Source organism: Procambarus clarkii, unplaced genomic scaffold (genome assembly GCF_040958095.1).
Source record: "Procambarus clarkii isolate CNS0578487 unplaced genomic scaffold, FALCON_Pclarkii_2.0 HiC_scaffold_96, whole genome shotgun sequence".
In the NCBI taxonomy this organism is placed as follows: domain Eukaryota; kingdom Metazoa; phylum Arthropoda; class Malacostraca; order Decapoda; family Cambaridae; genus Procambarus; species Procambarus clarkii.
This window is the reverse complement of record NW_027189129.1, coordinates 1,870,739-1,890,509: the sequence shown is the minus strand read 5'-3', so window position 1 is coordinate 1,890,509 and position 19,771 is coordinate 1,870,739.

The window sequence follows — 19,771 nt, the reverse complement described above, 5'->3', positions numbered from 1 at the left end:
TCTTCAACATAACATATCGATGCAAGGACGTATTTCTGCGCCTGAGTTTGGAAATTTTGGCGGTGGAGAGCTTCAGAATTGTATTTTGCTCTCTCATCTGAATCTTGCGGGGTGAGAAGTAACTCTTCTCAAATGGATTAGTCTTTGCCATGGTTACAACAACGGACGAGCGTAAACAAACAGCACGACCAGGAAAGAACTGGGGAAGCAAGTGAGGGTCTGAGTTGGTTCGGCGCCTTATGAGCTAAATCATATCAGGTGAAGTCTGGTGACATGGAGTTTTTGCCTATTATCTGAAATAAATGGATATATCACTGAGCCACTACAGCACGCAATAGCCCGTACTATGATAAATTTTGTTATAGTAGTCGATTGTGAGACAACATCAACATGCTATTGATGGAAAATATCTCAACACAAACAACCACTCACATCTTCACAAATGGATCATTAGAGCAAGAATGAGATTCTGTTGGTGCAACAGTTAAGAACATAAGAAGGTGACTGCAGAAGGCCTATTGGCCAATACAAGGCAACTGCTATATATAAACCACCCAATCCCACTCATATACATGTCCATCCCACTCTTGAAACAATTGAAGGACCCCACCTCCACCACAGTGGGCGGTAATTGGTTCTACAAATCAACAACTCTGTTACCGAACCAGTATTTACCCATGTCTATTATAAATCTAATCTTATCCAATTTATACTCATTGTTTCGTGTTATGTCTTGTGTTGACACTTTTAATACTATTATTAATATCCCCCTATGTTTTGCGGTAATAGGGTCCACAAATCGACAGTCCTGTTACCGAATCTGTATTTACCCAGAACATTCCCATATCTATAGTTATCCAGTTTATATTCATTGTTTTGAGTTTTATTATGCGTTGATACTTTTAATACCCTATTAATATCCCTTTTTGTTCATATGAACATTCCTATGTTCATACGAATGTCCATTCATATGAACATAGGAATGAAGGTAAAAACAGATGGCATCGCCGTCGAAGAAGTTCCTATTTATATCCACCCAACCCCATTCACATATATATAAAAACCTACGCTTGAAACAATCAAGAGATCCTTCAACTGTTATGCTATGCGGTAATTTGCCCTTCGAATTGTGTACACTGTTACCAAACCAACATTTACCCAGGCCATTTCTAAATTTAAACTTTTCAAATTTATACCCATTTGTTCATGTTTTGCCTTGTGTTGATCGAATTGTGACTGGTCCAAGACGGACCGGAACTTCGTCGTTCCATCACTTTCTAGTGTGAGGTTCAGTCAACATATTTCAACCAAGTTTTTGTTACTCCTCGTCTGTGTGTGTTGAGACTTTTAATACCCTATTAATAATCCCTTTGCTATGTCCATTAGCCCACTTGTACATCCCTATCATGTCAACCCTAATTCTTCGCCTTTCCATATAATGTAATTTAAGCTTCGTCAATCTTTTTTACTATGCCAGATTTCTATTTTGCGAGAATACCTTCGTCATCCTACGCTGGACACGTTCTAGTAAATTAATATCCATTCCATAGTATGTTGTTACGATCTGAACTGCATAATCTACAGGGTGCCTAACAGTAGTAATATATAGCTGAAGAACAACACCAGGTTTCTTAATACTAAGGCTACGATTAATTAATTCCTAGTGTCCTATTTGACTTTTTACTAATATTTTTGTTTTGATTTTAAATTCTTGCTAATTATATCTCTTATATCCCCCTGATCCCTTTCGCAACCCGCCTGCGCAATCGCAACGAATACCAGAAAATTTATTAATTGTATACAATTGGGACAAAAACCGTGCAGGATAATGTAAATGGAGCAAGGTATGGCTGCAAAATATAGCACTAGGTGATTTATTACTGACTGTCCGAGAAACAAATCCCATTGTCATATTTGCATTTATTTGCAATAGCCATTTGCAGACTTGGCTACAGGTGATGCTGGGAGGTAATGGACCCAATAGTTTATGAATGTCATTAATTTATTTCATAAATGTCATGAAAGTTAATGAAACTATCAAACAAAAGGCTCCGCTCTTACATTAGTTAAGAACATAAGAATGAAGGTAAATGTTGAAGGCCTATTGGCCCATACAACCCAGATCCTTTTTATAACAAACCATATGGTCAGCAGGAGGAAGAAGCTAAGGGGAGAACTTACCGTTAAATAATTCTTCCATATATTCTAACCTGTTTCTCGTTAACTCCTGCTCCACCCGTTTCTTGAGGTTCTTCAACATAACATATCGATGCAAGGACGTATTTCTGCGCCTGAGTTTGGAAATTTTGGCGGTGGAGAGCTTCAGAATTGTATTTTGCTCTCTCATCTGAATCTTGCGGGGTGAGAAGTAACTCTTCTCAAATGGATTAGTCTTTGCCATGGTTACAACAACGGACGAGCGTAAACAAACAGCACGACCAGGAAAGAACTGGGGAAGCAAGTGAGGGTCTGAGTTGGTTCGGCGCCTTATGAGCTAAATCATATCAGGTGAAGTCTGGTGACATGGAGTTTTTGCCTATTATCTGAAATAAATGGATATATCACTGAGCCACTACAGCACGCAATAGCCCGTACTATGATAAATTTTGTTATAGTAGTCGATTGTGAGACAACATCAACATGCTATTGATGGAAAATATCTCAACACAAACAACCACTCACATCTTCACAAATGGATCATTAGAGCAAGAATGAGATTCTGTTGGTGCAACAGTTAAGAACATAAGAAGGTGACTGCAGAAGGCCTATTGGCCAATACAAGGCAACTGCTATATATAAACCACCCAATCCCACTCATATACATGTCCATCCCACTCTTGAAACAATTGAAGGACCCCACCTCCACCACAGTGGGCGGTAATTGGTTCTACAAATCAACAACTCTGTTACCGAACCAGTATTTACCCATGTCTATTATAAATCTAATCTTATCCAATTTATACTCATTGTTTCGTGTTATGTCTTGTGTTGACACTTTTAATACTATTATTAATATCCCCCTATGTTTTGCGGTAATAGGGTCCACAAATCGACAGTCCTGTTACCGAATCTGTATTTACCCAGAACATTCCCATATCTATAGTTATCCAGTTTATATTCATTGTTTTGAGTTTTATTATGCGTTGATACTTTTAATACCCTATTAATATCCCTTTTTGTTCATATGAACATTCCTATGTTCATACGAATGTCCATTCATATGAACATAGGAATGAAGGTAAAAACAGATGGCATCGCCGTCGAAGAAGTTCCTATTTATATCCACCCAACCCCATTCATATATATATAAAAACCTACGCTTGAAACAGTCAAGAGATCCTTCAACTGTTATGCTATGCGGTAATTTGCCCTTCGAATTGTGTACACTGTTACCAAACCAACATTTACCCAGGCCATTTCTAAATTTAAACTTTTCAAATTTATACCCATTTGTTCATGTTTTGCCTTGTGTTGATCGAATTGTGACTGGTCCAAGACGGACCGGAACTTCGTCGTTCCATCACTTTCTAGTGTGAGGTTCAGTCAACATATTTCAACCAAGTTTTTGTTACTCCTCGTCTGTGTGTGTGTGGAGACTTTTAATACCCTATTAATAATCCCTTTGCTATGTCCATTAGCCCACTTGTACATCCCTATCATGTCAACCCTAATTCTTCGCCTTTCCATATAATCTAATTTAAGCTTCGTCAATCTTTTTTACTATGCCAGATTTCTATTTTGCGAGAATACCTACGTCATCCTACGCTGGACACGTTCTAGTAAATTAATATCCATTCCATAGTATGTTGTTACGATCTGAACTGCATAATCTACAGGGTGCCTAACAGTAGTAATATATAGCTGAAGAACAACACCAGGTTTCTTAATACTAAGGCTACGATTAATTATTCCTAGTGTCCTATTTGACTTTTTTACTAATATTTTTGTTTTGAATTTAAATTCTTGCTAATTATATCTCTTATATCCCCCTGATCCCTTTCGCAACCCGCCTGCGCAATCGCAACGAATACCAGAAAATTTATTAATTGTATACAATTGGGACAAAAACCGTGCAGGATAATGTAAATGGAGCAAGGTATGGCTGCAAAATATAGCACTAGGTGATTTATTACTGACTGTCCGAGAAACAAATCCCATTGTCATATTTGCAGACTTGGCTACAGGTGATGCTGGGAGGTATTGGACCCAATAGTTTATGAATGTCATTAATTTAATTCATGTCATGAAAGTTAATGAAACTCAAACAAAAGGCTCCGCTCTTACATTAGTTAAGAACATAAGAATGAAGGTAAATGTTGAAGGCCTATTGGCCCATACAACCCAGATCCTTTTTATAACAAACCATATGGTCAGCAGGAGGAAGAAGCTAAGGGGAGAACTTACCGTTAAATAATTCTTCCATATATTCTAACCTGTTTCTCGTTAACTCCTGCTCCACCCGTTTCTTGAGATTCTTCAACATAACATATCGATGCAAGGACGTATTTCTGCGCCTGAGTTTGGAAATTTTGGCGGTGGAGAGCTTCAGAATTGTAATTTGCTCTCTCATCTGAATCTTGCGGGGTAAGAAGTAACTCTTCTCAAATGGATTAGTCTTTGCCATGGTTACAACAACGGACGAGCGTAAACAAACAGCACGACCAGGAAAGAACTGGGGAAGCAAGTGAGGGTCTGAGTTGGTTCGGCGCCTTATGAGCTAAATCATATCAGGTGAAGTCTGGTGACATGGAGTTTTTGCCTATTATCTGAAATAAATGGATATATCACTGAGCCACTACAGCACGCAATAGCCCGTACTATGATAAATTTTGTTATAGTAGTCGATTGTGAGACAACATCAACATGCTATTGATGGAAAATATCTCAACACAAACAACCACTCACATCTTCACAAATGGATCATTAGAGCAAGAATGAGATTCTGTTGGTGCAACAGTTAAGAACATAAGAAGGTGACTTCAGAAGGCCTATTGGCCAATACAAGGCAACTGCTATATATAAACCACCCAATCCCACTCATATACATGTCCATCCCACTCTTGAAACAATTGAAGGACCCCACCTCCACCACAGTGGGCGGTAATTGGTTCTACAAATCAACAACTCTGTTACCGAACCAGTATTTACCCATGTCTATTATAAATCTAATCTTATCCAATTTATACTCATTGTTTCGTGTTATGTCTTGTGTTGACACTTTTAATACTATTATTAATATCCCCCTATGTTTTGCGGTAATAGGGTCCACAAATCGACAGTCCTGTTACCGAATCTGTATTTACCCAGAACATTCCCATATCTATAGTTATACAGTTTATATTCATTGTTTTGAGTTTTGTTATGCGTTGATACTTTTAATACCCTATTAATATCCCTTTTTGTTCATATAAACATTCCTATGTTTATACGAATGTCCATTCATATGAACATAGGAATGAAGGTAAAAACAGATGGCATCGCCGTCGAAGAAGTTCCTATTTATATCCACCCAACCCCATTCACATATATATAAAAACCTACGCTTGAAACAATCAAGAGATCCTTCAACTGTTATGCTATGCGGTAATTTGCCCTTCGAATTGTGTACACTGTTACCAAACCAACATTTACCCAGGCCATTTCTAAATTTAAACTTTTCAAATTTATACCCATTTGTTCATGTTTTGCCTTGTGTTGATCGAATTGTGCCTGGTCCAAGACGGACCGGAACTTCGTCGTTCCATCACTTTCTAGTGTGAGGTTCAGTCAACATATTTCAACCAAGTTTTTGTTACTCCTCGTCTGTGTGTGTGTGTGGAGACTTTTAATACCCTATTAATAATCCCTTTGCTATGTCCATTAGCCCACTTGTACATCCCTATCATGTCAACCCTAATTCTTCGCCTTTCCATATAATGTAATTTAAGCTTCGTCAATCTTTTTTACTATGCCAGATTTCTATTTTGCGAGAATACCTTCGTCATCCTACGCTGGACACGTTCTAGTAAATTAATATCCATTCCATAGTATGTTGTTACGATCTGAACTGCATAATCTACAGGGTGCCTAACAGTAGTAATATATAGCTGAAGAACAACACCAGGTTTCTTAATACTAAGGCTACGATTAATTATTCCTAGGGGTCCTATTTGACTTTTTACTAATATTTTTGTTTTGAATTTAAATTCTTGCTAATTATATCTCTTATATCCCCCTGATCCCATTCGCAACCCGCCTGCGCAGGCGGGTTGCGAATGGGATCAGGGGGATATAAGAGATATAATTAGCAAGAATTTAAATTCAAAACAAAAATATTAGTAAAAAGTCAAACTTTTTTACTTTTTATTTTACAAACTCTTAGTGACTTTTTACTAATATTTTTGTTTTGAATTTAAATTCTTGCTAATTATATCTCTTATATTCCCCTGATCCCATTCGCAACCCACCTCTGACTTTTTACTAATATTTTTGTTTTGAATTTAAATTCTTGCTAATTATATCTCTTATATCCCCCTGATCCCATTCGCAACCCGCTTGCGCAATCGCAACGAATACCACAAAATTTATTAATTGTATACAATTGGGACAAAAACCGTGCAGGATAATGTAAATGGAGCAAGGTATGGCTGCAAAATATAGCACTAGGTGATTTATTACTGACTGTCCGAGAAACAAATCCCATTGTCATATTTGCATTTATTTGCAGACTTGGCTACAGGTGATGCTGTAAGGTATTGGACCCAATAGTTTATGAATGTCATTAATTTATTTCATAAATGTCATGAAAGTTAATGAAACTATCAAACAAAAGGCTCCGCTCTTACATTAGTTAAGAACATAAGAATGAAGGTAAATGTTGAAGGCCTATTGGCCCATACAACCCAGATCCTTTTTATAACAAACCATATGGTCAGCAGGAGGAAGAAGCTAAGGGGAGAACTTACCGTTAAATAATTCTTCCATATATTCTAACCTGTTTCTCGTTAACTCCTGCTCCACCCGTTTCTTGAGATTCTTCAACATAACATATCGATGCAAGGACGTATTTCTGCGCCTGAGTTTGGAAATTTTGGTGGTGGAGAGCTTCAGAATTGTAATTTGCTCTCTCATCTGAATCTTGCGGGGTGAGAAGTAACTCTTCTCAAATGGATTAGTCTTTGCCATGGTTACAACAACGGACGAGCGTAAACAAACAGCACGACCAGGAAAGAACTGGGGAAGCAAGTGAGGGTCTGAGTTGGTTCGGCGCCTTATGAGCTAAATCATATCAGGTGAAGTCTGGTGACATGGAGTTTTTGCCTATTATCTGAAATAAATGGATATATCACTGAGCCACTACAGCACGCAATAGCCCGTACTATGATAAATTTTGTTATAGTAGTCGATTGTGAGACAACATCAACATGCTATTGATGGAAAATATCTCAACACAAACAACCACTCACATCTTCACAAATGGATCATTAGAGCAAGAATGAGATTCTGTTGGTGCAACAGTTAAGAACATAAGAAGGTGACTGCAGAAGGCCTATTGGCCAATACAAGGCAACTGCTATATATAAATCACCCAATCCCACTCATATACATGTCCATCCCACTCTTGAAACAATTGAAGGACCCCCACCTCCACAACAGTGGGCGGTAATTGGTTCTACAAATCAACAACTCTGTTACCGAACCAGTATTTACCCATGTCTATTATAAATCTAATCTTATCCAATTTATACTCATTGTTTCGTGTTATGTCTTGTGTTGACACTTTTAATACTATTATTAATATCCCCCTATGTTTTGCGGTAATAGGGTCCACAAATCGACAGTCCTGTTACCGAATCTGTATTTACCCAGAACATTCCCATATCTATAGTTATCCAGTTTATATTCATTGTTTTAGGTTTTGTTATGAGTTGATACTTTTAATACCCTATTAATATCCCTTTTTGTTCATATAAACATTCCTATGTTTATACGAATGTCCATTCATATGAACATAGGAATGAAGGTAAAAACAGATGGCATCGCCGTCGAAGAAGTTCCTATTTATATCCACCCAACCCCATTCACATATATATAAAAACCTACGCTTGAAACAATCAAGAGATACTTCAACTGTTATGCTATGCGGTAATTTGCCCTTCGAATTGTGTACACTGTTACCAAACCAACATTTACCCAGGCCATTTCTAAATTTAAACTTTTCAAATTTATACCCATTTGTTCATGTTTTGCCTTGTGTTGATCGAATTGTGACTGGTCCAAGACGGACCGGAACTTCGTCGTTCCATCACTTTCTAGTGTGAGGTTCAGTCAACATATTTCAACCAAGTTTTTGTTACTCCTCGTCTGTGTGTGTGTGGAGACTTTTAATACCCTAGTAATAATCCCTTTGCTATGTCCATTAGCCCACTTGTACATCCCTATCATGTCAACCCTAATTCTTCGCCTTTCCATATAATGTAATTTAAGCTTCGTCAATCTTTTTTACTATGCCAGATTTCTATTTTGCGAGAATACCTTCGTCATCCTACGCTGGACACGTTCTAGTAAATTAATATCCATTCCATAGTATGTTGTTACGATCTGAACTGCATAATCTACAGGGTGCCTAACAGTAGTAATATATAGCTGAAGAACAACACCAGGTTTCTTAATACTAAGGCTACGATTAATTATTCCTAGGGTCCTATTTGACTTTTTACTAATATTTTTGTTTTGAATTTAAATTCTTGCTAATTATATCTCTTATATCCCCGTGATCCCTTTCGCAACCCGCCTGCGCAATCGCAACGAATACCAGAAAATTTAATAATTGTATACAATTGGGACAAAAACCGTGCAGGATAATGTAAATGGAGCAAGGTATGGCTGCAAAATATAGCACTAGGTGATTTATTACTGACTGTCCGAGAAACAAATCCCATTGTCATATTTGCATTTATTTGCAATAGCCATTTGCAGACTTGGCTACAGGTGATGCTGGGAGGTATTGGACCCAATAGTTTATGAATGTCATTAATTTATTTCATAAATGTCATGAAAGTTAATGAAACTATCAAACAAAAGGCTCCGCTCTTACATTAGTTAAGAACATAAGAATGAAGGTAAATGTTGAAGGCCTATTGGCCCATACAACCCAGATCCTTTTTATAACAAACCATATGGTCAGCAGGAGGAAGAAGCTAAGGGAGAGAACTTACCGTTAAATAATTCTTCCATATATTCTAACCTGTTTCTCGTTAACTCCTGCTCCACCCGTTTCTTGAGGTTCTTCAACATAACATATCGATGCAAGGACGTATTTCTGCGCCTGAGTTTGGAAATTTTGGCGGTGGAGAGCTTCAGAATTGTATTTTGCTCTCTCATCTGAATCTTGCGGGGTGAGAAGTAACTCTTCTCAAATGGATTAGTCTTTGCCATGGTTACAACAACGGACGAGCGTAAACAAACAGCACGACCAGGAAAGAACTGGGGAAGCAAGTGAGGGTCTGAGTTGGTTCGGCGCCTTATGAGCTAAATCATATCAGGTGAAGTCTGGTGACATGGAGTTTTTGCCTATTATCTGAAATAAATGGATATATCACTGAGCCACTACAGCACGCAATAGCCCGTACTATGATAAATTTTGTTATAGTAGTCGATTGTGAGACAACATCAACATGCTATTGATGGAAAATATCTCAACACAAACAACCACTCACATCTTCACAAATGGATCATTAGAGCAAGAATGAGATTCTGTTGGTGCAACAGTTAAGAACATAAGAAGGTGACTGCAGAAGGCCTATTGGCCAATACAAGGCAACTGCTATATATAAATCACCCAATCCCACTCATATACATGTCCATCCCACTCTTGAAACAATTGAAGGACCCCACCTCCACCACAGTGGGCGGTAATTGGTTCTACAAATCAACAACTCTGTTACCGAACCAGTATTTACCCATGTCTATTATAAATCTAATCTTATCCAATTTATACTCATTGTTTCGTGTTATGTCTTGTATTGACACTTTTAATACTATTATTAATATCCCCCTATGTTTTGCGGTAATAGGGTCCACAAATCGACAGTCCTGTTACCGAATCTGTATTTACCCAGAACATTCCCATATCTATAGTTATCCAGTTTATATTCATTGTTTTAGGTTTTGTTATGCGTTGATACTTTTAATACCCTATTAATATCCCTTTTTGTTCATATAAACATTCCTATGTTTATACGAATGTCCATTCATATGAACATAGGAATGAAGGTAAAAACAGATGGCATCGCCGTCGAAGAAGTTCCTATTTATATCCACCCAACCCCATTCACATATATATAAAAACCTACGCTTGAAACAATCAAGAGATACTTCAACTGTTATGCTATGCGGTAATTTGCCCTTCGAATTGTGTACACTGTTACCAAACCAACATTTACCCAGGCCATTTCTAAATTTAAACTTTTCAAATTTATACCCATTTGTTCATGTTTTGCCTTGTGTTGATCGAATTGTGACTGGTCCAAGACGGACCGGAACTTCGTCGTTCCATCACTTTCTAGTGTGAGGTTCAGTCAACATATTTCAACCAAGTTTTTGTTACTCCTCGTCTGTGTGTGTGTGGAGACTTTTAATACCCTATTAATAATCCCTTTGCTATGTCCATTAGCCCACTTGTACATCCCTATCATGTCAACCCTAATTCTTCGCCTTTCCATATAATGTAATTTAAGCTTCGTCAATCTTTTTTACTATGCCAGATTTCTATTTTGCGAGAATACCTTCGTCATCCTACGCTGGACACGTTCTAGTAAATTAATATCCATTCCATAGTATGTTGTTACGATCTGAACTGCATAATCTACAGGGTGCCTAACAGTAGTAATATATAGCTGAAGAACAACACCAGGTTTCTTAATACTAAGGCTACGATTAATTATTCCTAGGGTCCTATTTGACTTTTTACTAATATTTTTGTTTTGAATTTAAATTCTTGCTAATTATATCTCTTATATCCCCCTGATCCCTTTCGCAACCCGCCTGCGCAATCGCAACGAATACCAGAAAATTTAATAATTGTATACAATTGGGACAAAAACCGTGCAGGATAATGTAAATGGAGCAAGGTATGGCTGCAAAATATAGCACTAGGTGATTTATTACTGACTGTCCGAGAAACAAATCCCATTGTCATATTTGCATTTATTTGCAATAGCCATTTGCAGACTTGGCTACAGGTGATGCTGGGAGGTATTGGACCCAATAGTTTATGAATGTCATTAATTTATTTCATAAATGTCATGAAAGTTAATGAAACTATCAAACAAAAGGCTCCGCTCTTACATTAGTTAAGAACATAAGAATGAAGGTAAATGTTGAAGGCCTATTGGCCCATACAACCCAGATCCTTTTTATAACAAACCATATGGTCAGCAGGAGGAAGAAGCTAAGGGGAGAACTTACCGTTAAATAATTCTTCCATATATTCTAACCTGTTTCTCGTTAACTCCTGCTCCACCCGTTTCTTGAGATTCTTCAACATAACATATCGATGCAAGGACGTATTTCTGCGCCTGAGTTTGGAAATTTTGGCGGTGGAGAGCTTCAGAATTGTAATTTGCTCTCTCATCTGAATCTTGCGGGGTGAGAAGTAACTCTTCTCAAATGGATTAGTCTTTGCCATGGTTACAACAACGGACGAGCGTAAACAAACAGCACGACCAGGAAAGAACTGGGGAAGCAAGTGAGGGTCTGAGTTGGTTCGGCGCCTTATGAGCTAAATCATATCAGGTGAAGTCTGGTGACATGGAGTTTTTGCCTATTATCTGAAATAAATGGATATATCACTGAGCCACTACAGCACGCAATAGCCCGTACTATGATAAATTTTGTTATAGTAGTCGATTGTGAGACAACATCAACATGCTATTGATGGAAAATATCTCAACACAAACAACCACTCACATCTTCACAAATGGATCATTAGAGCAAGAATGAGATTCTGTTGGTGCAACAGTTAAGAACATAAGAAGGTGACTGCAGAAGGCCTATTGGCCAATACAAGGCAACTGCTATATATAAATCACCCAATCCCACTCATATACATGTCCATCCCACTCTTGAAACAATTGAAGGACCCCACCTCCACCACAGTGGGCGGTAATTGGTTCTACAAATCAACAACTCTGTTACCGAACCAGTATTTACCCATGTCTATTATAAATCTAATCTTATCCAATTTATACTCATTGTTTCGTGTTATGTCTTGTGTTGACACTTTTAATACTATTATTAATATCCCCCTATGTTTTGCGGTAATAGGGTCCACAAATCGACAGTCCTGTTACCGAATCTGTATTTACCCAGAACATTCCCATATCTATAGTTATCCAGTTTATATTCATTGTTTTGAGTTTTGTTATGCGTTGATACTTTTAATACCCTATTAATATCCCTTTTTGTTCATATGAAACATTCCTATGTTTATACGAATGTCCATTCATATGAACATAGGAATGAAGGTAAAAACAGATGGCATCGCCGTCGAAGAAGTTCCTATTTATATCCACCCAACCCCATTCACATATATATAAAAACCTACGCTTGAAACAATCAAGAGATACTTCAACTGTTATGCTATGCGGTAATTTGCCCTTCGAATTGTGTACACTGTTACCAAACCAACATTTACCCAGGCCATTTCTAAATTTAAACTTTTCAAATTTATACCCATTTGTTCATGTTTTGCCTTGTGTTGATCGAATTGTGACTGGTCCAAGACGGACCGGAACTTCGTCGTTCCATCACTTTCTAGTGTGAGGTTCAGTCAACATATTTCAACCAAGTTTTTGTTACTCCTCGTCTGTGTGTGTGTGGAGACTTTTAATACCCTATTAATAATCCCTTTGCTATGTCCATTAGCCCACTTGTACATCCCTATCATGTCAACCCTAATTCTTCGCCTTTCCATATAATGTAATTTAAGCTTCGTCAATCTTTTTTACTATGCCAGATTTCTATTTTGCGAGAATACCTTCGTCATCCTACGCTGGACACGTTCTAGTAAATTAATATCCATTCCATAGTATGTTGTTACGATCTGAACTGCATAATCTACAGGGTGCCTAACAGTAGTAATATATAGCTGAAGAACAACACCAGGATTTCTTAATACTAAGGCTACGATTAATTATTCCTAGGGTCCTATTTGACTTTTTACTAATATTTTTGTTTTGAATTTAAATTCTTGCTAATTATATCTCTTATATCCCCCTGATCCCTTTCGCAACCCGCCTGCGCAATCGCAACGAATACCAGAAAATTTAATAATTGTATACAATTGGGACAAAAACCGTGCAGGATAATGTAAATGGAGCAAGGTATGGCTGCAAAATATAGCACTAGGTGATTTATTACTGACTGTCCGAGAAACAAATCCCATTGTCATATTTGCATTTATTTGCAATAGCCATTTGCAGACTTGGCTACAGGTGATGCTGGGAGGTATTGGACCCAATAGTTTATGAATGTCATTAATTTATTTCATAAATGTCATGAAAGTTAATGAAACTATCAAACAAAAGGCTCCGCTCTTACATTAGTTAAGAACATAAGAATGAAGGTAAATGTTGAAGGCCTATTGGCCCATACAACCCAGATCCTTTTTATAACAAACCATATGGTCAGCAGGAGGAAGAAGCTAAGGAGAGAACTTACCGTTAAATAATTCTTCCATATATTCTAACCTGTTTCTCGTTAACTCCTGCTCCACCCGTTTCTTGAGATTCTTCAACATAACATATCGATGCAAGGACGTATTTCTGCGCCTGAGTTTGGAAATTCTGGCGGTGGAGAGCTTCAGAATTGTAATTTGCTCTCTCATCTGAATCTTGCGGGGTAAGAAGTAACTCTTCTCAAATGGATTAGTCTTTGCCATGGTTACAACAACGGACGAGCGTAAACAAACAGCACGACCAGGAAAGAACTGGGGAAGCAAGTGAGGGTCTGAGTTGGTTCGGCGCCTTATGAGCTAAATCATATCAGGTGAAGTCTGGTGACATGGAGTTTTTGCCTATTATCTGAAATAAATGGATATATCACTGAGCCACTACAGCACGCAATAGCCCGTACTATGATAAATTTTGTTATAGTAGTCGATTGTGAGACAACATCAACATGCTATTGATGGAAAATATCTCAACACAAACAACCACTCACATCTTCACAAATGGATCATTAGAGCAAGAATGAGATTCTGTTGGTGCAACAGTTAAGAACATAAGAAGGTGACTGCAGAAGGCCTATTGGCCAATACAAGGCAACTGCTATATATAAACCACCCAATCCCACTCATATACATGTCCATCCCACTCTTGAAACAATTGAAGGACCCCACCTCCACCACAGTGGGCGGTAATTGGTTCTACAAATCAACAACTCTGTTACCGAACCAGTATTTACCCATGTCTATTATAAATCTAATCTTATCCAATTTATACTCATTGTTTCGTGTTATGTCTTGTGTTGACACTTTTAATACTATTATTAATATCCCCCTATGTTTTGCGGTAATAGGGTCCACAAATCGACAGTCCTGTTACCGAATCTGTATTTACCCAGAACATTCCCATATCTATAGTTATACAGTTTATATTCATTGTTTTGAGTTTTGTTATGCGTTGATACTTTTAATACCCTATTAATATCCCTTTTTGTTCATATAAACATTCCTATGTTTATACGAATGTCCATTCATATGAACATAGGAATGAAGGTAAAAACAGATGGCATCGCCGTCGAAGAAGTTCCTATTTATATCCACCCAACCCCATTCACATATATATAAAAACCTACGCTTGAAACAATCAAGAGATCCTTCAACTGTTATGCTATGCGGTAATTTGCCCTTCGAATTGTGTACACTGTTACCAAACCAACATTTACCCAGGCCATTTCTAAATTTAAACTTTTCAAATTTATACCCATTTGTTCATGTTTTGCCTTGTGTTGATCGAATTGTGACTGGTCCAAGACGGACCGGAACTTCGTCGTTCCATCACTTTCTAGTGTGAGGTTCAGTCAACATATTTCAACCAAGTTTTTGTTACTCCTCGTCTGTGTGTGTGTGTGGAGACTTTTAATACCCTATTAATAATCCCTTTGCTATGTCCATTAGCCCACTTGTACATCCCTATCATGTCAACCCTAATTCTTCGCCTTTCCATATAATGTAATTTAAGCTTCGTCAATCTTTTTTACTATGCCAGATTTCTATTTTGCGAGAATACCTTCGTCATCCTACGCTGGACACGTTCTAGTAAATTAATATCCATTCCATAGTATGTTGTTACGATCTGAACTGCATAATCTACAGGGTGCCTAACAGTAGTAATATATAGCTGAAGAACAACACCAGGTTTCTTAATACTAAGGCTACGATTAATTATTCCTAGTGTCCTATTTGACTTTTTACTAATATTTTTGTTTTGAATTTAAATTCTTGCTAATTATATCTCTTATATCCCCCTGATCCCATTCGCATTATATCCCCCTGATCCCTTTCGCAACCCGCCTGCGCAATCGCAACGAATACCAGAAAATTTATTAATTGTATACAATTGGGACAAAAACCGTGCAGGATAATGTAAATGGAGCAAGGTATGGCTGCAAAATATAGCACTAGGTGATTTATTACTGACTGTCCGAGAAACAAATCCCATTGTCATATTTGCATTTATTTGCAATAGCCATTTGCAGACTTGGCTACAGGTGATACTGGGAGGTAATGGACCCAATAGTTTATGAATGTCATTAATTTATTTCATAAATGTCATGAAAGTTAATGAAACTATCAAACAAAAGGCTCCGCTCTTACATTAGTTAAGAACATAAGAATGAAGGTAAATGTTGAAGGCCTATTGGCCCATACAACCCAGATCCTTTTTATAACAAACCATATGGTCAGCAGGAGGAAGAAGCTAAGGGGAGAACTTACCGTTAAATAATTCTTCCATATATTCTAACCTGTTTCTCGTTAACTCCTGCTCCACCCGTTTCTTGAGGTTCTTCAACATAACATATCGATGCAAGGACGTATTTCTGCGCCTGAGTTTGGAAATTTTGGCGGTGGAGAGCTTCAGAATTGTATTTTGCTCTCTCATCTGAATCTTGCGGGGTGAGAAGTAACTCTTCTCAAATGGATTAGTCTTTGCCATGGTTACAACAACGGACGAGCGTAAACAAACAGCACGACCAGGAAAGAACTGGGGAAGCAAGTGAGGGTCTGAGTTGGTTCGGCGCCTTATGAGCTAAATCATATCAGGTGAAGTCTGGTGACATGGAGTTTTTGCCTATTATCTGAAATAAATGGATATATCACTGAGCCACTACAGCACGCAATAGCCCGTACTATGATAAATTTTGTTATAGTAGTCGATTGTGAGACAACATCAACATGCTATTGATGGAAAATATCTCAACACAAACAACCACTCACATCTTCACAAATGGATCATTAGAGCAAGAATGAGATTCTGTTGGTGCAACAGTTAAGAACATAAGAAGGTGACTGCAGAAGGCCTATTGGCCAATACAAGGCAACTGCTATATATAAACCACCCAATCCCACTCATATACATGTCCATCCCACTCTTGAAACAATTGAAGGACCCCACCTCCACCACAGTGGGCGGTAATTGGTTCTACAAATCAACAACTCTGTTACCGAACCAGTATTTACCCATGTCTATTATAAATCTAATCTTATCCAATTTATACTCATTGTTTCGTGTTATGTCTTGTGTTGACACTTTTAATACTATTATTAATATCCCCCTATGTTTTGCGGTAATAGGGTCCACAAATCGACAGTCCTGTTACCGAATCTGTATTTACCCAGAACATTCCCATATCTATAGTTATCCAGTTTATATTCATTGTTTTGAGTTTTATTATGCGTTGATACTTTTAATACCCTATTAATATCCCTTTTTGTTCATATGAACATTCCTATGTTCATACGAATGTCCATTCATATGAACATAGGAATGAAGGTAAAAACAGATGGCATCGCCGTCGAAGAAGTTCCTATTTATATCCACCCAACCCCATTCACATATATATAAAAACCTACGCTTGAAACAATCAAGAGATCCTTCAACTGTTATGCTATGCGGTAATTTGCCCTTCGAATTGTGTACACTGTTACCAAACCAACATTTACCCAGGCCATTTCTAAATTTAAACTTTTCAAATTTATACCCATTTGTTCATGTTTTGCCTTGTGTTGATCGAATTGTGACTGGTCCAAGACGGACCGGAACTTCGTCGTTCCATCACTTTCTAGTGTGAGGTTCAGTCAACATATTTCAACCAAGTTTTTGTTACTCCTCGTCTGTGTGTGTTGAGACTTTTAATACCCTATTAATAATCCCTTTGCTATGTCCATTAGCCCACTTGTACATCCCTATCATGTCAACCCTAATTCTTCGCCTTTCCATATAATGTAATTTAAGCTTCGTCAATCTTTTTTACTATGCCAGATTTCTATTTTGCGAGAATACCTTCGTCATCCTACGCTGGACACGTTCTAGTAAATTAATATCCATTCCATAGTATGTTGTTACGATCTGAACTGCATAATCTACAGGGTGCCTAACAGTAGTAATATATAGCTGAAGAACAACACCAGGTTTCTTAATACTAAGGCTACGATTAATTATTCCTAGTGTCCTATTTGACTTTTTACTAATATTTTTGTTTTGAATTTAAATTCTTGCTAATTATATCTCTTATATCCCCCTGATCCCTTTCGCAACCCGCCTGCGCAATCGCAACGAATACCAGAAAATTTATTAATTGTATACAATTGGGACAAAAACCGTGCAGGATAATGTAAATGGAGCAAGGTATGGCTGCAAAATATAGCACTAGGTGATTTATTACTGACTGTCCGAGAAACAAATCCCATTGTCATATTTGCATTTATTTGCAATAGCCATTTGCAGACTTGGCTACAGGTGATGCTGGGAGGTATTGGACCCAATAGTTTATGAATGTCATTAATTTATTTCATAAATGTCATGAAAGTTAATGAAACTATCAAACAAAAGGCTCCGCTCTTACATTAGTTAAGAACATAAGAATGAAGGTAAATGTTGAAGGCCTATTGGCCCATACAACCCAGATCCTTTTTATAACAAACCATATGGTCAGCAGGAGGAAGAAGCTAAGGGGAGAACTTACCGTTAAATAATTCTTCCATATATTCTAACCTGTTTCTCGTTAACTCCTGCTCCACCCGTTTCTTGAGATTCTTCAACATAACATATCGATGCAAGGACGTATTTCTGCGCCTGAGTTTGGAAATTTTGGCGGTGGAGAGCTTCAGAATTGTATTTTGCTCTCTCATCTGAATCTTGCGGGGTGAGAAGTAACTCTTCTCAAATGGATTAGTCTTTGCCATGGTTACAACAACGGACGAGCGTAAACAAACAGCACGACCAGGAAAGAACTGGGGAAGCAAGTGAGGGTCTGAGTTGGTTCGGCGCCTTATGAGCTAAATCATATCAGGTGAAGTCTGGTGACATGGAGTTTTTGCCTATTATCTGAAATAAATGGATATATCACTGAGCCACTACAGCACGCAATAGCCCGTACTATGATAAATTTTGTTATAGTAGTCGATTGTGAGACAACATCAACATGCTATTGATGGAAAATATCTCAACACAAACAACCACTCACATCTTCACAAATGGATCATTAGAGCAAGAATGAGATTCTGTTGGTGCAACAGTTAAGAACATAAGAAGGTGACTGCAGAAGGCCTATTGGCCAATACAAGGCAACTGCTATATATAAACCACCCAATCCCACTCATATACATGTCCATCCCACTCTTGAAACAATTGAAGGACCCCACCTCCACCACAGTGGGCGGTAATTGGTTCTACAAATCAACAACTCTGTTACCGAACCAGTATTTACCCATGTCTATTATAAATCTAATCTTATCCAATTTATACTCATTGTTTCGTGTTATGTCTTGTATTGACACTTTTAATACTATTATTAATATCCCCCTATGTTTTGCGGTAATAGGGTCCACAAATCGACAGTCCTGTTACCGAATCTGTATTTACCCAGAACATTCCCATATCTATAGTTATCCAGTTTATATTCATTGTTTTGAGTTTTATTATGCGTTGATACTTTTAATACCCTATTAATATCCCTTTTTGTTCATATGAACATTCCTATGTTCATACGAATGTCCATTCATATGAACATAGGAATGAAGGTAAAAACAGATGGCATCGCCGTCGAAGAAGTTCCTATTTATATCCACCCAACCCCATTCACATATATATAAAAACCTACGCTTGAAACAATCAAGAGATCCTTCAACTGTTATGCTATGCGGTAATTTGCCCTTCGAATTGTGTACACTGTTACCAAACCAACATTTACCCAGGCCATTTCTAAATTTAAACTTTTCAAATTTATACCCATTTGTTCATGTTTTGCCTTGTGTTGATCGAATTGTGACTGGTCCAAGACGGACCGGAACTTCGTCGTTCCATCACTTTCTAGTGTGAGGTTCAGTCAACATATTTCAACCAAGTTTTTGTTACTCCTCGTCTGTGTGTGTTGAGACTTTTAATACCCTATTAATAATCCCTTTGCTATGTCCATTAGCCCACTTGTACATCCCTATCATGTCAACCCTAATTCTTCGCCTTTCCATATAATGTAATTTAAGCTTCGTCAATCTTTTTTACTATGC